This window comes from Stenella coeruleoalba (genome assembly GCF_951394435.1).
Source record: "Stenella coeruleoalba genome assembly, chromosome: 1".
In the NCBI taxonomy this organism is placed as follows: domain Eukaryota; kingdom Metazoa; phylum Chordata; class Mammalia; order Artiodactyla; family Delphinidae; genus Stenella; species Stenella coeruleoalba.
The window spans coordinates 135,796,460-135,822,236 of NC_137169.1; the positions used below are offsets into that span (position 1 = coordinate 135,796,460).

Below are 25,777 nucleotides of genomic sequence, written 5' to 3' on the forward strand. Positions count from 1 at the left end.
CACCAGGCATTCAACTGAGACCCAAGAAATACCATACTTTAGGAAGAAGGCTAAGCTAGCCCCTGGAGGGAAATTATGTCCCCCAGCAGACATTTGGAAAAGTCTGGACACATTTTGCGGTTGTCACAACTTGGAGGATGCTATTGGCATGTAGTGTGTAGAGGCCTGAGATGCTGTTAAACATTCTGCAATGAATAGGACAGCCCCTAAAATGAAGAATCTTCCAGACCAAAATGTCATTGGTCTGGAAGATTCTTTCTCGAGGCTGAGAAACACTGCTGTAATAGAAGGCTTACTATAGACACATCCAACAAACAAGAAAATTTAGATTCCTAACAATGTATCATCCCTAATTTCCTCTACACAATAAAAATCCTAGATGTGTGAGAAAGCAGGAAACCGGGGCCCAGTCCATTATAAAGTGTCAATAGAAACCCCTTAGGCTCTAGAACTGTGAGAAATAAATGTGTGATGTTTAAGTCACCCTGTTTATGGTATTTTGTTATAGCAGCCCAATCTAAGACAGGGACTAGAATTTATTTCCATATCAAGTGTACATACACCCACTCTCTCTGTATGTGTGTATGAGAGTCCAATAACGCTGAAAGCCTGGTGATGCTAAGGAACTCTTCTAAGTCTTCTTCATGTGATTTTCTCTATAGCAGTAAGTGGCTTCCCTGACATTCCAGTGGTTAAGACTCAGCGCTCCCAATGCAGGGGGCCCAGGTTCAATCACTGGTTGGGGAACTAAGATCCTGCATGCCAATTGCTGTGGCCTAAAAAATAAATAAAAAAAAATAAAAAATATAGCAGCAAGTGGCAAAAATCATCCTCAAGATGAGAAGATGAACCACTCTGATATGAGGGTCAGACAGGACTCATCAAACCTCACTGCTAAATACTAATGTTTACACCTAGCGCCACTCAGGAGCATGTTATATGAAGGGAGCTAGAAGGGAATATCACTCTGGACAGTGGGCATTCTGGGTTACCCCTCCATGCTCACTGTTTAAAACCATATCACGATAGAGCAAAGTGCTCAAATCTTTCAACCTAAATTTCTAATTCCTCACCTGTTGGGCTTAGCACGGCGTTGCAGACATCATGAAGCACTGTGCTCTCCACTGCTATTTCATACAATCTGGCATGGCTCCACCTCTCTCTCTCTCCCTCCCACTATCTCCATACAAATTCTAAGGGGCAGAGTAGGTGTTCTTAATATTGCACTTTTTATTTCTCTCAGTATATCAATGCAAATTTCCTACTGATTCCCCTAAGATCTCTCAAACACTTTGGAAGAAGGGTGTTGCTTTGCTTTATCTTTTTGAATGACTTAATTCCTACATTAAGAGGAGTACTTATTCCCCATAATAGTCTTACTTACTGCTTCCTACTTATGTGACTATTTAGGTAAATTAACCCACTAATCTATTGATGGGGTTTCTCCGAGACCAAACCTCCAAAAAACAGAAAACAAAACTCAAGGCTGCAGTTTTACAGTAATCACCAATAAAAATTGTTAAATCACCTTAGAAAAATAGACTTTGAACTTTACTATTGCTTCTTGTATATAGAATTAATAATGAAAATTGAATTTGAAACTGGCATGATGATTTTGTTATATAATAATCATCATGATGAAACATCATAGACACACGTATATACACACATAAATATGCATGCATTTATTTTTATCTCTTCTAAAGTAGGCAGTTTGTTTTCAGAGCAAACACGTGCAAATTATCACTTAGTGTGGGTGAGTTAACTCCAGTCACTCTAAGTCAGCAATGGGCTGTGCGAGGCTACAGGGTGGCATTATTATTTTCTGTCAAACTCCTACAGGTGCTTGACGATAAATAATACGTTATTTTATTTAACGTCCTTCTATTTTAAGCACAGATTAACTTGAGACATTTAGAAGAATACCATCTTACGGTAAAGCACTTCTTACCAAGGTGGAAGTGAACTAGAGTTTAGGAGGTTGATAAGAGAGAGCAGATCTGTGTCTGCCTCACCAGTTTTAAGAATCTATGAAATCTTTCCTTTGGCAGAGGAATCTGGTTTTTCTAATAGGCAGCAATAGATGTGTATATACATAATCATCTTCTTCTTTGCTAAAGTAAACGTAGAAAAGGAAAAAAAAAAAGAACTGGCATTCTACAGGGAAGCTGCTTTAGAAGGCTCTGCCAGAAATAATAGAAAGAACCAAACGTGGTCCTCACCCACTTCACTTAGATTCAGTGGTCAGCATCACATGGTGAGGTGCAAAGTTTACAAGAATGATAACCTCTGTTCTCTTAGCATTATATTCTCTAATGAAAAAAAGAAAAATGTAAACAGAGAACTTACAAGGAGAGACACAACAAATGGTGAAACAATAAAACAATTCTCATGTAGAAACTTGGAAGACTAGGTTATTTTAATGACATCAGCAGGCCACATGGAGTAAGGCATGCTGGTCTCAAAATCCTTCACAATAGAAAACCTTATGTGAGCCGTAAAAAATCATTTCTCTAAGACCACAGCAGACCTAGCAGGTTTTCTTCTCTTGCCTTCTCATTATTTTCTCCTTCATTTATCTTTTCAGAGTTTTGTTTTAAATAAACCTAATTTGCCTAATAAACCTAAACTGCTTACAGCATAATCAATTAAATTCTGTGAATTCTGGAATTTTCCAACTCTCAAAAACATCCTAGGATCTACCATAATTAGATTTGGCCTTATATACTGATGATTTCATATTAACAAGATGTCAGGAAAATTGGTTTCATATTGGATCACCAAACAGCACTCTGTGGGGTAAAGTAAAAGTGTTAGATTATAGGGGTCTCAATAACAAAGAGCACACATAAAAAATTATGCAAATATCTGGTTGTTCATTCAGATCATACCATTGATTTGGATACAATAAGTGTTAGAATTCCAATTTTTTGGCTCTTTTCATTCCAATGTTCCTAAAACATGAGATCTTCATAAGTTTAACATTATAGTTTATAGCGATTATTTTCACCATCCTTACCACATATTAATGTATATAAATAATATAAGAAGCTATTAGATAACTATATATTGAGTATTCTGTGGGAGGATGGAAGACTGAAATTAGACCTAATTAGAAAATCTTTTTGAAGCTATAATGCTAAGGTTGGGTTTTGAAAGATGACTAAGAGATAATAAAAAAAACCAAAATCTATCTGAGGGAATAAAATAGCTTATGAAATGAGCTTCACTATGTTTATAATGTTTGATAACCTAATGTTATGTAACAAATCACCCCAGATTTGTTACTTTAAAAAAAAAAATCTTTTTTTTTTTTTTTTTGTTCACAATACTGTGGTTCAAATTGTAATGTCTTCAACTGGATTCATTTACCTCTGCTCCAGATGATAACAGCTAGGCTCCCTTAGGTGTTTGCCTATGGTCTGGGTTGGCCGGTTACAATGAGACCCCTCTATTCATTCTCCCTTATTCTCTAGGAGGCTAGCCCGGGATTTGGCACATGGAAACAAAAGAATCCCCAGAAATAAGAACAAGTCCTGATACTCAAGAACTTTACTACCTTTGCTAGTGTCATGTTGCTAATGTTGTAAAGCCAGAATCTATACAGAAAAGAACATGGAAGCATGAATCATTAGAGGCAATTATTGTTAGGAACAATCTACCACATGTGCCTTGACAGGAGATGGGGCCCAAGTGGTCACTATGTAAGAACTAAGGTATGAGGGCCTTGTGTATTATCATAAGGGGATTAGATTTCATACTTCAAAGATCTGAAAGTCATTGAAATGTCTCTAATAATAATAATATTACATCTTTTATACAATAGAAAGGCCCTAAAATATTCTCCCAGATGACTCTTTATAGAAGATATGAATAAGTCCTCTATATTTTTGAGAGTAAGAATTATATTAGTTTCTTTGTTCAACAGAACAAGACAGTTTTGTTCTTGATGGTCTCTCACATCAAACATATTTCAAATTTTTTTTCTGTCCATTTTATGTATGAGAATTGCTATAGACTGAATGCTTGTGTCTCCCCAAGGTTCCTATGTTGAAAACTAATCCCCAGTGAGATGGTATTTGAAGCTAGGGCTTTTGAGAGTGGATTAGGTCATGAGGGTTGAGCCCTCATGGATGGGATTGACACCCTAGTAAGAAGAGAACCTAGATAGATCTGTTGCTCCTTCTGCCATTTGAGGACACAGTGAAAAGACAGTAGTCTGTGAATGAGGAAGAGAGCCCTCATCAGAATCTCCCAGCATCTTGATCTTAGACTTGTTAGCCCCCAGAATTATAAGAAATACAGTTCTGTTGTTTATAAGCCACCCAGTTTATGGCATCTTGTTAAGAGTAGATTAAGACAGTAGGTTAAGACAGTAATTCGTAGGTTCCAAATATGATTACACTGATTAGATTTATGTTTTGTTAAGTTTTATGAAATTCTGCTTTTCGTGTGTGCACATGCAGTACCTCGAGTATCTCTGAATTCTCTTGACTGATGCCCAATACGTAGGTTCACCCTTGTCACTGATGCATATGAGAATAGATCTTAATACCACTGGTTTTAAAATACTTTGACACAGGAATAAGTGAATTTCCATTTACTATCCTTTAATTCCCTTTCCTCTCAGCACAGCTGGAGCCCATCATCTCTTTTACTGGCCTGCTGTCTGCAGAGCCATCTCCACATACTAATTTGGGGCTGGCAATTAATAGCCAAGGAGGGAGAAAAACTGATACACCTCAAGGACACCTCTGATTCATTTATCCTTGTCTATCCATTAAGAGATTTTTAAGTCAAATATTTTTTTGAATTCAGAAAAGTTTCCATGTCAAACATTATTCTTACCCAATAATCCTTTGACTTGAATTTGCCTGATTAAAAATATGAGAACAGTCATTTAAAATCAAATGCCTTTCTAATGAGTAGTAAAAGGTCACACTCTAAATTATTAATAACAAGGACAAACTATTCATTTCTTTTAGAGACTGGGTTAATGTAGGGTTTAGAATCCAAGTGTTTATTCTAAATCATATTTTTCCTTCCACACATAAAACCTAAAAAAAAAAAAAGGATATTGAGTTTTTTAATCATTAAAGCTAAATGCTGGGGTGTGTGTGGGATGAACTGGGAGATTGGGGTTGACATATATACACTAATATGTATAAGATAGGTAACTAATAAGAACCTGCTGTATAAAATAAATAAATAAAACAAAATTTTTAAAAAAGGTCAAGAGGCAGTTGGAAGCAAAAAAAAAAGCTAAATGCTTCTCAAAGTTTTGTGATATGTTTCAAATTATTCATTTCTAGTGTTGAACTATTTTATCATTCTCTTGTCATCTGAAGAAGCAGTAAAATTTTGTTTGGATATAACTTAAAATATTCATTGTGTCTTATTTTTCATAAATTACTTCACACTTTACATTTCATACTATGCAAACATTTTAATATAAAAATTTTATGTCTTTTTAATTATTTATAGATTTAGACTTCCTTGGTCCAGAAACTTTTCTTAGTATATAAGCCTTTGATATAAGCAAGGAAGGTTATATTTTATTTTTAGTATCTGTTAAGCACTTTCATCTAAATTTGAGCTTAACAACAACACATGGTATGAAAAAGTCAAGCCCAATGGAATAATTTCATAAGTTATATTTCATCTATAATAAGATTTTCCTAGTCACATGGTAAGAATGTTTGTCCCCATTCCTTTAAATTTATATGATTTTTTTTTTGCCAATGAAATGTCACTTCTAGTCAGAAGCTCCTTTAAGCACATAGGTAAGAAGACGTATGTAATACACATCAAGTGTTATATCTTAAGTATATATAATATTTATCTGTCAATTATACCTTAATAAATCTGGGGGGAGGGGGAAAGACATCATGAAGAGAATCATACAAAATCTTATAAATATATGTGAAAATATCTTTTAAATACAAGAAAACTTAAGAGCAAACTACAGGAAAAATCATAGAATATTTGGCCATTGTATAATGTTCAAACACAGATAAAACTAAAAAAATTAATATAGAGATATATATGTGGTAACACATTAAATGAAACAAATTTTTTAAATAAAAATCTATATTAGTGGTTAGCTTTTGGAGGATGGAATTGTGATGTGTATATGAAAGGCACACTGTGTGGGTTTCTAAGGAACTGGTCCATTTGATTTCCTGGATACAGAGGGTTTGGTCTAATTCTTTGAAATTTCCATATTTTGTCTTTATCACAGTGTATAATGTAATTTACTATATAACAATTTTAAAAACCAACAAAAGACTGCTTAAAAAGCACAATCAGCCTTGTGCTTAATTTTTAAAAGAAAAACTGTAAAAGCATGGTAAAAAGAACAAATTGAGGAAATAAAAATGTATCTACATGCTACATCTACAGCACCTAGAGCAATGTGCATCAAAAAATTTAATAATACTATGAAAAACGTAAAATATAAAATAAACAAAATATTCATCAATTAAACATGGTTAAGCAATATTTAATGTAAAAGAAAATTGAATCTCAGGCAAAACATATAAATAGGAAGAGTAAAAGTAGCATATAATTATAAAAGAGAAGATATAAAATTCTGAACTTCATGTATCTAATATACAGCTTCAAATTTGTGTGTGTGTATGTGTATATGTGTATGAAGTAGGTAAAAGAAATTATGATGGCTTACGTATGAACATAATTTAGCTTTTAACATAGCTGACATAAAAACTTACAGTCCTAGCTAACAAAAAAATGAGCAATGACATAAAGTATTTGATTAAACAATAGAACATGGTTGAATCATATCTATCTGTGCATGTAAAACCATAAAGTCTAAGTGATGAGAATATGCATGCTCTTATGTGCATTCCTCAATCAAGTAATTATCTCCTTTCCTAACAACTTATACAAACATTATATCTGCAACAAACACTTAACATTACGATATAAAAAGTAGCTGTCTTCTTTGCTTCAGAGAGAGATATATTTCCTGGTCATCATTTTCATGTATTTTTCTATTCTTTCCACCTGCATCCAGTCATAGAGCACAAGTTGATTGCATCCTGCTATAGGTATCAGATCTGTATGGCCTGCTACAGACACCAAGCTGAGTAAGAAATTACTCATACTCTCAAGCATCTCATAATATGCTTCACATTCTCATAAAAGTTTACTATAAGATCTCTAAGACAAATACATAAGCAGTATAAAAAGGAGCAAGAAGGATCACACTGCTACTAGAATGGTACTGAGGCAGGAGTTTCATCTTTTTCAATTACAAAGTTCGATTGGCTAAAATAAAGATGTTAAACATTCTGGTTTCCCATCTATCTCCACTCCTAGGAATAGGTCTAAAACAATTAAATTCACTTAACTAATTGATATAGTACTATCTCTCTACTTATATCATTATTACGTACTATCCAAGCTATCAATATATTTCAGCCTCTCTGTTTTTAACTATACTTTATTTCACATCATTTAAATCCACAGCTCACAGACACTTTAGTTCCACAATCTTGTTGCCTATCACTTGGAAGGCTTGTACAAGAGATAAGTAGAGAAGCAGGCATGGTCATTAATTAACTGTTCAAAGAGGTCTGCTGTTCATGAGGTTCTGTGTTACATGTACTGACCTTGAAAGTCTTACTGATTGAGGAAGTTCTGAACAGAGTTTTTTCCAGATTTAGTTACACTTGTATCCCTACATGGCTGTATAGCTTGGTTAAAGTATCTGTAACATTATTAAATTACTAAAAAGGAGGTAGTCTCTATAGAGGAGAAGAAACGAACACACATTTACAGAGCAACTAGTATGAAGTAGAAAAGAAGTCAAACATTTATGAATGCTGTCAAAATTAATCCTTGAAAGAAAACCATGGGTCAGCCCCAATCCAGGACGATTTCATCTCAAGGTCTTGAATTACACCTGTAAAGTTTCCATGTAAGATCACATTTACATGTTCCAGGTATGCATATCTTTTGAGACTCTACCATTCCTCCCACTACAGTAGCTAAAAGTCCATATGACATAATGCTAGAATAAGTAAAAAGTTTATCCTTAGTATATATGTGCTTTTAATAACTTTATTTTATATTGTGATATTTCCTCTGTCTCCATTAATTTCAGAGCAAAATAATAGTAGAACTATTACATATTCCTAATATTACAACCTCTTGGTTGTTGCTTGATAATCCTTTGACTAGTTCTAGTATATGTACTTCCAATAAAGCTCTCCAAAGATATTCTACTCTGGCTTCTCTAAATGATCCCAGGAAACCCCTCTTCTAAGCTCCTGTCACTTTGTTCTATCTGCCTGTTAGTAGGTGGATAGTAATGAACTATATAAGAGATATCTTTTCCTAAACTTATTTTATGAGGGTATTTCACCTGATCAGATATCAGCACCATTTATTTTACTTTAACCCCCAGTTCATGCCCTTTAATGTGTTTAATGAAATGCTATTATCATGTATCCTAAAAAAATGTTTTGGAAGTCATTCATATCTGCAATGTTAAAAGAAATCTCAGGGACCAAAGGCAGTTTAAATAGAAAGTGTTTGGGAGATGTGTGTGTATATCTGCACTTGCTATAGGAGAAAACTGAAAAAAAATGTGATTGCTATGATATCATTTCTGCCTGTTTAATTATGTGCTTTGGAAGTAGCCTTCCTGTGAAACTAATAACAGGATCATTGTTACAATAAGTATTCTTAGCTTCAAAAACAAGAACAGGTCCAGCTACTTTGAGAGAAATATAATTTACTAGGTCTGCTTCCTGTATCACCATACAATCATCAATTTGCTATTTTTAGTGACATTTAGGCAATCACCCTTCCAGTGAATTATGTTATATTAAATAGGAGAGTCAACATAGTCTTTGGGAAGACAATGAAGGTATTGCTGTCCCTGTCAAATAAAAGCAAAGTCCTTCTGATCTTCCTTGAAGAGGAAGCAGCACATTTATCGTCTTCATATTGCATCCCATGATGCATATTAATTTGTTTCAGCAAAGTCACTGCATATGGAATAACACAAGCATTTTAATGTTACTATAAAAAATTTTGGTTAGGAAACTCTAGTTAAATTAGATTAAATAGCATTTTGCTCTTAAGGATTTTATATTCAGTTTCCAACCACCACAGTTCCTATGGGTCAGAGTACACTGAGAATCCTTCTGCCTCTCCTGCCCATTACAGTAATGGGCAGTAATTACCCACCCAACCTTTACCTTCTTGGGTATGTCAATCTGAAATCTCATCTCTCCCAGTGATATCAGGGGCCCATTTTAATGGTGGCATCTCTGACGACCATCCCTGGTCTCCACTCTTCACATCACATTTTTTTCTACACTCTCCTTTACATTATGGCAATTCTGTCATATTGACTTCCCATGATATTTACCAGAGACCAATCTTACTAATTTACAGTCAGTTAAATACGTAAATGAAGCATATTCAATCTAGGATCTTGGGAAAATACAATATTATAGAGCTTCCCTGGTGGCACAGTGGTTAAGAATCCACCTGCCAATGCAGGGCACACGGGTTCGAGCCCTGGTCCGGGAAGATTCCACATGCCGCGGAGCAACTAAGCCTGTGTGCCACTACTGAGCCTGTGCTCTAGAGCCCACCAGCCACAACTACTGAGCCCGTGAGCCACAACTACTGAGCCCCTCTGCCACAACTACTGAAGCTTGCGCACCTAGAGCCCGTGCTCCACAAGAAAAGCCACCGCAATGAGAAGCCTGTGCAATGAAGAGTAGCCTCCACTTGCTGCAACTAGAGAAATCGCGGGCAGCAACAAAGACCCAATGCAGCCAAAAATAAATAAATAAAGCAAAAAAAAATACAGTATTATAAATTCTATATGTTCTGGTGTTGTATTTCATCCTTGGGCTAACAAACTTAGATTCCATTCCCATATATATTATACAGGTTTCTCATATTGAAAGGTAGCTTGATAATGCAATTATTTGATGTATAAGCTTTCTCATCTTAAAATAGACCTCGATATTCTTCACAAGGATACTTTTCTAGTCATGGGTATAGGGGCAAAGAGAAGATGAAACAGGACTTGAGGAAAATAGGCATCTCTTGCAAGACAAGTCTCAGGTGTGACCACTACAATATGTATGAGCAAGCTGAGGGTAGTTTTTTGACATAAGTGAAGAGGAATATTTCCTCTGACAAATGGAGTTTCAAAGGATTAGGGGTACAATACTTGCAACTCAAATTTGAGGTGCCTACTAATTCCCAATTAATTACTTAATGTAACTCTAATTTTTAAGTCTGCCTTGAGATTTGCATTTGTATACAAATCTGAGGGGGTTTTGTTTGTTTGTTTGTTTTTTGGAATGATTATTTCTCCATTATCATTTTTTTCTTCAAGTTCTCTGGAAACATCAAAAGCAGATATCACATCACTTGTCATAGCCCTGGAAATCTCTGTTATTACTCTTCAAATTTAGTTCAGTGTTTGCTTGACGTTCCTAATCTTTCCTTCAACCAGCTCATACAACTAACCACAACTAATTCTATCAGGGCTCAATCCCAGAAATAGACTATGATCATTATTTTACAAGGGTATGCATTAGAGGAATTAGAGCTTATACAATTAGATTTTATATAATTATGGGAAGAACTATAAAAAAAAATCTGGAAAGAGAAGTTGGTGGTAGGGAGGTTTAGAAAAAATTACTATCCAGGCTTTCTAAAGCAATAGTATAGATGAACAAGCTGGAGCCTGGAGGCAAATCTGTAGCAAGACTTGCTCAGCTACCACAGTGGGACTGCAAATGGAAGTGGTTGAGTTAATCTGTGAGCCTTTTCGCCTCCTCTTTTGGTGGTGTGCCTAGGTTACTATCAGTCAGCAGGTCTAGAATTCAGAAGCGGACATAGATATGAAGCTGGCAAGTTATGAAAGACACATATGGAACCATCCAGCTCCTCTGGGTTTTATCTCACCATGTCTATCCATGGTGACTGCTTTACTTTCATCTTCCAAATACCATGTTTCTCTTTTGCCTAACTCCTCCCAGATCCATGCTGGGAAAAGCAGACTGAAAAATGGGGTTTCGGATCAGCAAAATGGCACACACTATACAATCACAGTAAGTTATAAATTATGTAATTACACTATTACTACATTAAACTGATTCTGTTTTTTTTTTTTTCAATGCAAGTAATTCTAATAAAGAAATCCCTCAAGCTGGTTAACCACATAATCCCAACAAGACATTACGAGGATCTGTTTTCTGAAACATTTTCTGGAAATGTTCTGGGTATTTTAATGACAAGTAATATAATGTAAGGAACTTATCATACATGTTATAAAAGAGATGAAGAGTCAAACAGAGTGCTGAAGCAGCTCAAACATTATCTAGAGTAACATATCACTTTTTGGAATTGGAGGAGGTAATATTAATAGAATATTAATACAAATATGGCCTACAAAGTGAGGTCATATTATAGAATGTAACATTCTTTCAAAGGCAATGGGGATCTGGGGTTATGGAAGGAGGAATTGTCTTGTAAAGAACAGACAGCATGGAGGAAAAGCAGCCGCTATTGGAATAGGCCAGAGATATACACATATAAAAGACAAAAATACCTGGCTCTCCCCTTCTTTTGTCCCTCAGGCTATCAGCAGGAATTCCTGTTGGCCATATTTCATGGAAGACTTAAGCAGATGTTGTGAAAACAGTTTTCAAGAGAAGGGCAAGAAATAGGTGGGAATGTCTGAGAGATGATGATTTATATACATCTAAACACTTAATAATATATCAGATATTACAAGAAGAGTTATTTGAGTGGATAAATTAAATTTATTTTATGCCTTAAGGAATCGTTGACTAATGTATTCTCTGAAGTTTTAAGAAGTTTTTTGAGTTATAGTCTCCTAGAAATGTAGAAAAAATTATTTCTTTGACTAGCTTAAAGAACATGAAGATGAAATACTCTAAGAAAATAAATTTTTATAATCTAATAGCCATATATAACCACACTGTGCAGTTAGGAAAATAAGTTGGATTTCAAATTTTAAAAGAATTTTCAAGTTTTTCATGTGCTAAAATGTCTGTACAGTGATGTCATGAAACAGATATATAATGGTTAATAAAACTCAGGTAGCAATGGGAGATTTTTTTTTTTAAATACTAAAAGCTCTGGTGGTTAATACACATGACTGAATTTCCAGTTAAGTCTATCTCACACAAAATACTGCACCATGCCTCAGACCATAGAGTCTCCCAATGAGGAAATAGGGCTTAGATATGAAGCACTGTGCAAATAAACAAGCACTTTCTTCCCTTCCTAGGATAAACAGCTGCATGTCTTTTAACAGAAGTTATTAAAGTTACTAAAACTTTTTAAGAAAAAGTATGAACTCTGGATTTAAAATACAAACTTTAAACATTTATATGAAAAAATGTTGCAGCCATTCTTGTGGGAGCAGTGTGAGATACATGCAAGCACATGAGATGACTTCATAGAAGCAGGATATAATAATGATAATAATGGCAAAAACAACTTTTATTGCAATCATTTGAATTGTCTTTTATTTCAGCTCCTAAGAAAGGACTGCTAATTAATACTGTATGTTCATAGTTCCATGAGTTTGCACATATAAAAATTACATTTAATTTACCTATATGATAATTTTTATATATTCAGGCTAGAGTGTAGAAGTTTCATTATTATATAATACTTTATTTTTTGTAACAAGGTTCTGATCAAGAGATTATTTCTGATGTTAAAGGATGATCTTATTACTTGAGGTTTCCTACTATAGGTAAAGATGAGAATCAGATATTTAGAAATTACAGAGCACGTAAACAGCATCTCATCTCAACAAAATGGTCCCTTATTTGTAGGGCAGGAATAGAGACGCAGACATAGAGAAAGGACCGGTGAACACCGGGGGTTGGGGGAGAGGGGGCGAAGAGGGGGGTGGGATGAATTGGGAGATTGGGACTGACATATATACACTACCATGTGTAAAACAGATAGCTAGTAGGAACCTTCTGTATGGTGCAGGGAGGTCAGCTTCGGTGCTCTAGATGGGTTGGATGGGGGTGAGGGAGGGAGGTCCAAGAAGGAGGGGCTATATGTATACATATAGCTGATTCACTTCATCTTTTAATGATAATTTATTGTTACAGAGAAGAGGAAAAATGGGCCAAGTCTGTACACTATTTGAAAGGCATCAGGTTCCATTATTTTACTGCAGTGTTCAGTTTTCTTCAGATTATGGAGGAGAAAAATGAATCATAATTCATTTTCAAGGTTGCCAGGAGCCACTAATACTTCAAAATTGGTATTCATGTATTATTATATTTTACATTACAAAACCTTAAAGAAACAATAAAGAAAATTAACTTTTGACACAGAATCTTACTTCAGGGTAATAACCACCATAATTTGATTCTTTCCTGCATCTGTTGTTTCTGACAATGTATTAATGAGATCTTAAAAATCTTCTAATAACTTTTGTCAACTTAGTAAATAACATAAGTACTGGTAAACAGTAGTAAGTGAAGATCGATTGAAAGGAAAAAAAATAAAGTGACAAATAAAAATATATATTATCAATGATAGAAACACATTAAATTTGTTGCAGTGTATCTAATTTTAAATATTTAATTGTTGAGGACAAAAATCTAAAGAAATTAATATTTAAAGTAATACAATATGTACTTAACATGCCCAATGAATATTAAACTGCAGCTATCAGGAGGCCTACATGCAGTTAGACACAGCTATGATTACCATAAATGTTGTGAAAAAAATCAAGTGTTTTCTATTCTATAGTTTCACTATTCTAAAAAAAAAAGAGAAAAGAAAACAGATATAGAAGTACACTTTTGTTAAAAATATTTTCAATCATTAAAAATATTATTTAGCTTGGTTTCTAATTTGAACTCTGAAAAGTATAATTTATGTGATTTAGGATACACATTAAGTGATTAAAAGTTTAATCTTTTCTAATATTGAATTAGTTATATAACCACCTCTCTCCTGCCTATGTAACTGGAACATCGTAACAATCTTCCTTTAAAAAGGTGCATGCATTTCTTTATAAATGAAAAATAGCATCGTATTATTGAAAACCCAGACAGTGTTTTCTTATATTCTGCTTACTAATGGTATTAAATAATAGCATACAATTAATATGCTGAAACAGATTTCAGGTTATTTAAAAGGATTTTGGATCAACTGTATAGTCAAATATTATAAAACATATTTTATGTATTTGTCATTGTCTACTAAGATTAACATTGTTTTCATTAAATGCCAGATAAAACATGTGGAATAACTGAGGGAACAATGAATTCCTGCACTGACTAGAGGCAGAGCCCACTCATTTTTTCTCACTGATCATACTAAAATAATTCTAGATATGGTTCTCATACTGAGGAAAGAGGAAGACAGAATTGAAAAGAGATGTGTGAAGGATACTGACAGAGAAAGGAAGACTACATGCCCACACATGTTAGTGTCCAAGCAGGTGAAATGATAGCAGAGGCATCTTTTTATCATCATTGGACACCAATAAACTGAGGGAAATCCTCTTGGGAATCATGCAAAAATCTAGGCATTGCAGGTCTTAGTGATTTGAAATTCAGAAATAATTACTCATACTGTCCACTTATATGTCTACTAGACTTACTTTACCACTTATGGGTAAGACAGAAATAATTAAAATAATTATGTCCTCCAGCTTCCTTCCTCTCTCTCTCCCTCTCTTTCTCTGTCTCCTGAGTAAAAAATGTGATGTCTTCACAAATAAATTCATTTTCTAACTACTTTCCCTATAAAAAGATATTGAAAATTTCACTTGTAGTTATGAGGTAGTATCAGAATCTCTACTGACACTCCCACTGTAAATAACTAGAAAGATGGGCAAAAATACAGGAAGCAACAGTTTTCAGCCATTGCAAAAGAGCCAGCATAAATTTATGATTGTTGAGAGAAGGAAATCATTGCTATGGACTTCCAATGAGTGAGAGGACACAGACTGAGACAGTTTTGTTGAACTGAAGAGAAAGATAAGAGGTTCAGGGAACCTAAGAAGGCTGGAATGTGTGAGAGAGAAGACCACAGAAAAGGGAGCAGTTTAGCAGAAGAGCTTTAAAAAAAAAACTCTACATAGGGATCCACTTGAGTCTTTGCCTAGATACTAATCTATGAGTTTGTCAGATGAAATTTCCAAAATGCCAGACAAAAATTAACTTCCAGGTAAAAAAACGACTACCTAGGAGCTGTAAGTTGAAAGATTACCATAACTCAAAAGCGGCCAGAAATTGTTGGACATGCCAACTGCCTAAGTGTAGAGACCTTGTTAAGCATAGGAGACATTCAACAGAAAGCCCAGAAGAGTCTCATCAGAGTAACGGGGCTGAATGAGCCACAAAGTAAAGACTACTCTGATTTGTCCAAAATAATAAAAAATGAGCCTCAGGCTGTTAAAATTCATGTTTAAATAACTTAGATGTCTATCAATAAAAATTGCAACTTTCTGGGCTTCCCTGGTGGCGCAGTGGTTGAGAGTCCGCCTGCCGATGCAGGGTACATGGGTTCGTGCCCCGGTCCGGGAAGATCCCACATGCCGCGGAGCGGCTGGGCCCATGAGCCATGGCTGCTGAGCCTGCGCATCCGGAGCCTGTGCTCCGCAACGGGAGAGGCCACAACAGTGAGAGGCCCGTGTACAGCAAAAAAAAAAAAAAAAAAAAAATTGCAACTTTCCTTAAAAGAATACAACAGCATCAGGTATTTGGCAACATAAAATTTATCATTTTTGACATCAAATAAATGTATTAGACAGGTGAGGAAGCAAAAAAATATGACCCATAGCAAGGAGACAAATCGGAAAACAGAAACTGAAACAATGGGATTAGCAGAAAAGAAATAAAAAGTTATTAATATGCTTCGAGATTTACATGAAAGCATGTATATAATAAAGAGTTTAAAAATAGGCAAAAGTTAAAAGAAAAATAGGCAAAAGTTTTCTAAAGATAAAAATATAACTTGTGAAATTGATATTTCACTGAAGAATTAATAATTAATCATATTGGAGATCTAACAATAGAATCTATGAAATAAAATCACAGAAAGAAACTAAAATAAATAAATACACAGGGACAAATCCTAGGTGGAACTTGGAAAAGCGTAAATGATCTAATACATATGTAATTGGTATTCCAGAACGAGAATAAAGATACTAAAAATAATTGAGAAAATAATAGCCAAGCTTTTCAAAATGAAATAAAAATGATAAACTCAGTGATCTAAAAACGAACAACAAAACAAATGCTTATTTATTAAGATCTAAAAGAATCAAAATTGAAAATTAAAACTATTTATAATTCGTATTTTCTCTATTCAGCTATTCTTGATATTTTTTTTTCCAGTATTGGACACATGGTATTCCATTTTCTTAGAATACCTTTATTCCAAATAACTACTTTTATATCTGCCTCATGCTAATAATTTGGTCAACAATTCCATGTTTTCTATATAGGGGTTGTTTCCAGCCTATGCATTTCAATAGCATCCCACCATTGTTTTATTATTTACTTCTTTGTATAATTGCTTAAATACTTGTTTATTTATGCCTCTACATGTTAAGCAGCTTCAGAACACAAGCAGCATATTGCTCATTTTTTCTACACCCAGCTCCTGCATTCATCAACACAAAGATATAAGAAAGAAAACATACACGATAATGTCACCAGGTATCTAAACACCTAAAGGGCCACCCTTGTCTTTTTTAGAATCCTATCCCCTAATAATAAATGCAATTCCAAAATGTATTTAACTACAGGAGAGAGTTATTTTCATGTAATGGAAATAAATGTTCTAAGCTCAACCAAAAACCTATATTAAAATTGAAGAAGAAGGGCTTCCCTGTTGGCACAGTGGTTGAGAATCTGCCTGCCAATGCAGGGGACAAGGGTTCGAGCCCTGGTCTGTGAAGGTCCCACATGCCACGGAGCAACTAGGCTCGTGAGCCACAACTACTGAGACTGCGCGTCTGGAGCCTGTGCTCCACAACAAGAGAGGCAGCGATAGTGAGAGGCCTGCACACCGCGATGAAGAGTGGCCCCTGCTTGCCACAACTGGAGAAAGTCCTCGCACAGAAACGAAGCCCCAACACAGACAAAAATAAATAAATAAATAATTATTAAAAAAAAATTTGAAGAAGAAAATGCTGAACCAGTATCAACAATAAAATCTCAGATACATCATTTTCTTATCATGACAAAGTTTATCCCTCTGAATTGTATGCCTGCTATTTCCTATCAGTTCAAAAGAGGTCTCTGGACACTAGAAAAAAAAACTGCAAAAAAGTGAGAGAAATATGTACACAGTAGCTATTTACATTGTCATGGATTATCTATCATTTGGAGTGTTTTGTGCCCTAAGCAGATATGCAGTGATAAAACATTAGTGAATAGAACAGAAATGAGATAAAAGTGGTTTCAGCCCCTGAGTAGTGTGTAACCTAGGGCGAGTGTCTTGACAATTCTGAGCTGCCCTTTAATAGTCTCAAGATTTCGGCTGATATATGACCAAACTTGCATGGTTTCATGAGGACTCAATTAAGTAACAACAGGAAATAATATTTGTGAAACAGTAATAGCATTTGCTCAATAAATGTTAGTTGATTGTCAATATTAGGAATGATACAATTGTAGAAATAGAGTCACAAACTTATGGTTGCCAAGGAGGAAAGTGGAGGAGGGATAAATTGGGAGACTGGGATTGACAATATACACACTACTATATATAAAATAGATAACTAATAAGAATCTACTGTATAGCACAGGGAACTCTACTCAATACTCTGTAATGGCCTATATGGGAAAAGAATCTAAAAAAGAGTGGATATATATATATATATAACATATATATATGTTGGATATATGTATATATATTTTTTGGATATATATATATATATATATATATATATATAAAACTGATTCATTGCACAGCAGAAACTAACACATTGTAAATCAACTATACTCCAATAAAAATTAATTAAAAACAAAAGAATGATACAACTGTATATTTCCATCTGGCTGCACACCTACCAGGGAAGTCCCTTCAGGCATTCTGGTGGATCTGCTCTTTGTGTATTTAAATTCCTAACCTCCTCTCATTCATTCCTGGGTCTCTAGCTAAGGCCTTGGGCAGAGACAGGCCTCCATATGGGGAGGGAAGGGAAAACCTTGAAGATAACTTTTCCCCAACTCTGATTCAATACTCACTACTTTCCCATGCCTGGACCTCCCTAGGTTGTGCCACACCTTCATCCTCACCCCTACCCCCAACTCAGGGTTCATAAAACTGCTGGAGCCTTTTGTTTGGGGCCCCCTCCAAAGTGGGGTGAAAAGCATTGACCTACCTGGCTCCATACTCCATTTCATGGGGTAAAATGCAATGGAGTCGTGAGCCTTTCTCTTATTTCATTGTAGTAAGTGATTAAAGTCTTAACTCTTTCATTTCTGCCTTGTTGCCTTAACTGGCTACCCTGATACCTGGCAGCTCCCCTCTCACCCAGCTCAGCTGAGCTCCTGACACCTAGTGAAATAAAATCAAAGCCAGAGGTATATACTTTTTAATTCCTATATTTAAATAAAATTACTTTGAACAAAATATAGAACTAAACAATGCATCTTACTTAATTCATGAATATTTTTGTAAAGAGCATCATTTTAAATATTATAGATTTTTAAATTCATTTTAATAACATTTTATATCTTTTATATGTCTTTTAATAACATTTATTAAAAGAATGTAGTATTATAATAAGCATTCCTTCTGACTGAAAGTTAATAAAGTCAGTTGAATTTTTTGTAAGAGTCATATATATTGCAAATATACGTCTTCCAATTTTTAAGAAGGCAAAAGCTTTCTTATAAGGGGCCCCATCTATAATCCTCATACATTTGCCTATTTATCTATTTGAGAAATTGATATTCAGTATAAAAAATTTAGTTGCTATTCTTATTACCAAATACATGGCTATGAGGCAAAACAGAAGATATCCCTTTTTTTTTTAATTTTAACATTTATTGGTTTTCTTTGATTGCCTCTGGTCCAGTTTTGGAAGGGCTCTCTGGGTTCTTCTGGACTTGTTTCCGGACTGCTGCAGCTGCAGCTTTTAAGGCCCTGTTTTGCTTCTCCAGCTTTTGAGCCTCTTGGAAAACCCGAATGTACAGAGCCTTTTTGGTCACCCAGCGGCGGTGGGTTTTTCAGTAGTACAGAGGGGGAAAGGTGTACTCAATCCCCAGCTCCCTGCATGTCTTCTCAAAGACAGTATAGCTGGTCTTGCGGAGGGTTTTGAGCATCTTTTTCCTCTGATCAATGCTCATCATCAGATAGCGCTTGTGGGCTTTGTCCTTTCGATGTTTCTTCATGTGTTCTTCACAACTGCGGATCTTGACAGTCAACGCAACAATTCGAGCCTCCAGGGAGCTGGTGTCCTTAGGCTTTTCCACGACCTTGTTCATCAACTGCTCTTTCTTGATTTTTAGCTTCTCTTTCTGGTTGGCCATTTCCAAAGATAAGAGTTTTTTCACGACACCATCAACCTTCTCAATTCCAGGGATGTCCTGGTAGTCCTTGAGCAGCATAGAAGGGGACAGGTCATCTTCATGGCTGGGCTGGACTGGTGTCTGGGTGGCATATCTGCGGGTGGCCCAGAGGATAAGACCTCCAGGACGTGAGGGAAGGTCCCGCTGGATGGAGAGAAGCTTTGCGCACCCTCCACCCGGCAGCCCGAGGACTGGGGCCTGAGTCACTGCCTGGGTCCGAATCGAACTCAGCGCCCTCCACGCCGCCCTCAGCATGGTGGCTTCTGACCCCCGAGGGACCCGCTCCACTTAATCAGAAGAATAAGTGGAGTGTTGAGAAGAGTTGGAACTTAAAACACCATCTTTTTTTGATCAAAGCAGTAGCAATCCTGCTCCGATTCAAGAGCAGGAAAGAGACCCCTTATCTCCATTAAAAGAATGTAAAATAGTTTGCAGCTATGTTTTTGCTTGCCTGCTTGTTTTACTTTACCCTTATATTATTAAGGAAATTGAAGTTGCAAAATTACAGGGTTGAAGCTAAGGTTTTAGGGCATTTAGAAAAGTATATTTGAGATGAGGTTTGTTTCCTCTGTGATTGTTTTCCTTAATTTCTCACTGCTCGAAACTAAAAAAAAAACCTGTGAACAGGAAGATACAGTATGTGAGGCTTGATATTTTCCTGCCTCAGCTAGTGGTCTCATTAATAAAGTTGTATTTGGTGGAGATAGAGGCCGTGGACAGGCACAACAAGGCAGGCTTATGGTCATTTTATTTGACGTTTTGTGCATCTTTATACATGCAAAGTGTTAAAGTGTTTCAATTACATATTTTAGTGAAGAACTGTGAAAACCAATTTAGAAACCTAAATTGAAGATGTTTCCTTTGTTATTCAACATATAAGCTGTTAGAACAGGGTTTTCTTTCCATAAAGAATTGACTTTAAATCAAATACTCAACATTTGTAGAGCTCTTTTTTTTTAAGCTAGCAAAGTAATTCAATTATTCTAATTATATCATAATTTTGTGATCACATTTTTCCTACTTGCTTGAATTAAAGAACCGAATTTCAAACCTTTTGATATATGAGTGCACATGTATTCATATTTCTTATTAAATTATATGTATACAATTGATTGATACTTTTAGAAGTCCTCTGATTATGATTTCTTCAAAGAAGTTATTAAAACTAGACAATAAAGGTCATTTTGTGTATTATTTGTGTTTACTTTCTATAACTATAGATCACACATAATTTATCACCCTGTGTTGACTCATTTGATTTTCAAAATAATCTCTATTTATAAATTATTTTTCTTTTGATTTAAACAATTTACCTTTAGTTTGCATGAATTAAATTGTATGAATAGAATTCAGAATACATACTCAAATCATTAGATTGTTTTGTATCAAAACATTTTTATTATGGTAATTATCTTATCTCAAAATGACCTATATATGGAATTTTATGTATAAATTATTGCTGGATTTATTTTAACCTAGTCACAGATATTCATACTAAGGACATATTTATTAGCTCACTTTTTTGTCTTTGGAGTTACATTTTTCTGATATCACTTCTCTACAAAACATAAAGAACTTTCAGAACATATGTTGGAAGGTGAAAAAAATTATTTCTAAGTATAAACCATTTTTAATTTCAGATTTATTTGTGTAAAGGGTTAAGGTTATATGAATGTCATCTCTTTATGAAGTACTACACTCTAGTTTTATTACTAATGCTACTCTTCATCAAATCAAACACTGCATATGGTTATAACATTGATTTCTTAATTTTATGAAAATTGTCCTACCAACAGCTGGTCTCTTGAACAAATGAATATGTCAATGGTTGATTACAGATTAATGATATAGCTATTCTTCAAAAGTGCAGCATTTCTCATTCAAAATTAGCCTCATAGTAGTTTAGAATGCTTATTTAAAAGGAACACTCTTTAACTTATGCATTTAAATATTTTTGTTGATATGAAATTGAATGCTTTTGAAGAGCATACACACTTTAGGAGGAAAAAAAGAACCGAAAGAATTTAAATTTAGGATTATTGAAAAGCACATCTGCTTTGAATGTGATGATTTATCAAGATCAGCATGAAGCAACTGCTAATCAAATTTGCCTGAAGACATCAGACAATACTCTATTATCAGACAAAATTATTTAGGATCATTTTTTAAATGTTTATTCAACTTGTAAAAACTTAAAAGTTGAGTTAAAAATCTGAAATTCTCCTTACCAAGCATATTCCGAAAAACTTGTGTCATCATGCATTGAAAATGATATGGAATGCTAATCATAGCAAAAGTTTTCTTACACTTTGGGATACTACAGCAACATCATTATGCTACAGCAATTTCTGAAAATGAGTGTTCTTTTACCACGTTACTTCTTGGCCTATCAGCTACTGTTGTAAATGATCTAACTACCCATCAACCATATATTTGAAAAATGTCTTTTATATTGGGTCCCAATGGTTAGGTAAGCAATGACAAAGGTAATAGACAGAATAAAATTAACAAATAAACCTAGTCTCAGTGTTAATACCTTGAACATACCACTGTGATGCTTCCCAGTTTTGAAGAATTTTGCTTTTCTTTATTACTGTGATTGACATATTGAAAGCTGAGTTCTCTGAAATTCATATCACCTGACAGTCGGTTTGAAGAAAACTTTACTGATACTAAACACACAATGTATTGAATGCACATAGATAAATAAAAGTCCTCCAGAACTGAAAAGTCTGCTAAAAAAAAAATGCAAGTAGATGAATGTGCTCCAATAAAAGCTGTCTTTTCACAAAATTAGTATTTAAATTCCTATAGATTTCTAAATTTCCATTTAAGCAAACCTGTAAGTTTTAGTTATTGAAGCATGAGTTTATTCTGTCACATAATTGTTCTACAATTTAACTCTAGCAAAAATGTCAGCTGAGATCACAAGAGCATTTCAAGGAACTTAAAACAAACATACCAAAAACATGGTTATTAATGTAATCTTTTGTATAGAAGACAAACTTTTCTAAGTGTGTGTCTCACAAATACCCCAAAACTGCCCAAGCTGATGAGTAACCCACACACTCACACACACATGCACATACTCAAATTATTCAAGTTAACTGTGAGTTCTTAGGTACTTGTGCAGCAGTCAGGCTCCATAATCCAAGCTCTGAAACTGTCGTTGGTCTAAAATAGCGTCTAAATGAGGTGACTGAGGAATGGGAAACATAATTTGACCAAGGTCACACGATAACTAAGTGGTGGAGCCAGAAAAAATACAATTTAAAGAGAAATTTAAATACTTAGAACTGAATTGTTAACCCTCTACTTGAGGACTTTACAAGAGTATTATTTTTGAAAGGCACTATTTCAGTCAGTTCACAGTACTATAAAATATATGTAGACTGAGAGGTTTATAAACAATGGAATTTATATCTCGCATTTTGGGGGGCTGGAAATTGGATACTGAGCTGCCAGCATGGTCAGATTCTGGTGAGGACCCTCTTCCAGAATGCAAATTGATGACTTCTTGTACCTTCACATGGTAGAGAGAAGAGAGAAGAATCAGGCTCTCTCCTGACTCTTATAAGGGCAATAATCACATTCATGAGGGTTCCACCCTCACTACCTCATCTAATCCTAGTTATCTCCCACAAGTCCCACCTCCTCATTCCATTACATGGGGGGTAGAGTTTCAACATATGAATTTTCAGGGGAACATACACATTCAGTCTATAACAATCCATATTCTATACATTGAAAACAACATAAGAGGCCTTTCTCACCTTCTGAGATGGCCCACACTCTGTGGAGTGTGTTTCTCTCTAAATAAATCCACTTCTTATTCATTACTTTGTCTCACACTGAATTCTTTCTGTGATGAGACATGAAGAACCTGAGCTTCCTTAAGTCCTGAAACCAGTGAAGGATGATTCTAAGAGGTCCTCACAGCTGCACCTCTCTCCATTGGCTAAGCTGGTACCCTCCTGGGCTGCTGATAAGATCTGGGACCCTCCCACACACTGACTCAACAACCTGCTTGCTCCAGGGCTAGGTGTGACCTTCCTACTGGCTGGGAAGGGTCCCTGAGTGTTGTCTTGGGAGGGTCCTTGATGGCCCTTAAAGTTCTGATGGAGCCCATATAACCAGATGCTGCTGGGACCAGCTGAGGACCAGACCCCGCCCCCACCGTCACAGGATCTAAGTTCCCCACCACGATTGAACCCAGGCCCACGGCAGTGAAAGCACAGACTCCTAACCACTGGACCACCAGAGAATTCCGCTGGAAGTTCAGCATTGATGCAATGATATTACTGATACCCAGCCCACACTCAGATTTTAACTGTCTAATAACTTCATATATGTGTAAAAAAGAAAAAAACAAGAAAATTGGAGGAAAATACTGATTTTAATTATACTTTTTCTTGTAAAATTAGATCTAGCAAACCTATAATTAATATGACTCAAGTGTTAGAATTAGAGCATAAACCAGAGCAAAAAATAATACTTTGAGCATAAACTAAAACAAATAGGTATTCTTGTTCCACTTAAAAACATAACATGCTCATATCTTGGGCTATGGAGCTTGGATTATAATTTCATAATTTTGGGTTATCTTAATATATTTTAGAAAACCAGAAAAAATCACTTGCAAATATATGGAAAATGTCATTTAATTATTAAAATTCTTTTGTATGCACAGGTGGTATTTTTTATATACTATTTCCCACTTAGACTAGAAATAGCCATAAAAAAACCCTTGCATTAAATACACAGCTACACTTAATGCTTTCCAATTATGTTTTTCTCATTTTAACTTTTTTGTATTTATGCAAATACAAATAATTATATTGAATAAACTAATGATATACAATAATTCTTAACTTAGCATCCTAAAACATGTATAGTTTTTATCATATTAGTAATTATTATAATTACTTTAGTAAGAAATATTCTCAATAGTACAAGATTCAAGAAGCTTGATACTCAAGGAAAAACAAATTCAGGGGAAAATTAGGGGTGTAAAAGCCATATATATAGAATTAGAGAAATCTTTCAACTGGGCTACCATATACAGTTTGCTTTGAAGCTGATAACAGAGACGTTTACTATGAAATAGTCTCAGATTCTTAATTCATTACTTTAGAGAAAAGCTTTATTAATAAATATCAGGGAAAACTACCCCCCACCTATTAACAAATCATTCTCCTTTTCTTCCTAGAGAAGAACATGGTTCTAGCAATATACTTATATTTCTTAAGTAGAACAGTGATAATTTCTCCAACAACAGAATCAACATGGAATCAACATGGATATTTATACTCACACGATCTATATGTAAGTTTTTTTATTTTAAAAATACATAGTAATATTTCTATCACACTTTGATGTTTGTAAATTTTCTTAAGAGAATCTTATATCATCTTCAATGCTATACCATTACTACTAGTCATTACTGCCTATAATATGTCAAGTAACTAGTTCTTATAGCAAGAACTGGTTAGGTATGGAAAACATTGTACTCTGAAATTAAAGATAACCATAAATGCATATGCATACAGCCTATATGAATATTAAAATAATTATATTTATATTTTACACAATTTTACTTTTCTCAGAAAACTTACACATACACATTTTATTTAATGTGGATTAATATGCATAATTTTTTTGGCCAAGGCATTTCACAAACAGTTTGTACAGCTGATAAAAGAAACTATGTGAGCATGTAGATGCCAATTATGCATTTTTTGTATCAGCTACTCTTAGTGCTTTAATTTCAATGTAAGAGCACCTTGTAAGGGTCAAATGTCTTGCCTTTATCTGTCTGTTTCTTGCTTTCAAAGTGTTTAGTTTTCTTCTCTCACCTTTAACTATAATGTTAGCTGTGGTATTTTCATAGATATCTTTTTATCATGTTGAGAAAGTTTCCATTTACTCCTAACTTACTGAGTATTTTTGTCATGTTTAAATTTGTCAAAATTTTTTCTGCATCTATTGAGATTATCATGTAGTTGTTTTTATTTATTCAATTAATATGACGTATCGCATTTATTTCATTGCATTCCTGGGATAACCCCGATTTTGTTATGGTGTATAATACTTTCTATATGCTGATGAGTTGACTATTCTAGTATTTTGTTGTGAACACAGCTTACATCAGTTGCATCCGCCCCACCCAGTACACTGAT

At 34.8% G+C, this 25,777-nt stretch overlaps 1 pseudogene across 1 annotated transcript; it reads right to left on the reverse strand.

Moving 5' to 3' along the window:
• Window positions 1-19,032: 19,032 nt before the first annotated feature.
• Window positions 19,033-19,853, reverse strand: LOC307196573 (small ribosomal subunit protein uS15m-like; annotated as a pseudogene). Its single transcript has one exon. The product of its transcript is annotated as a small ribosomal subunit protein uS15m-like (transcript).
• Between the last annotated feature and the right edge of the window lie 5,924 nt (window positions 19,854-25,777).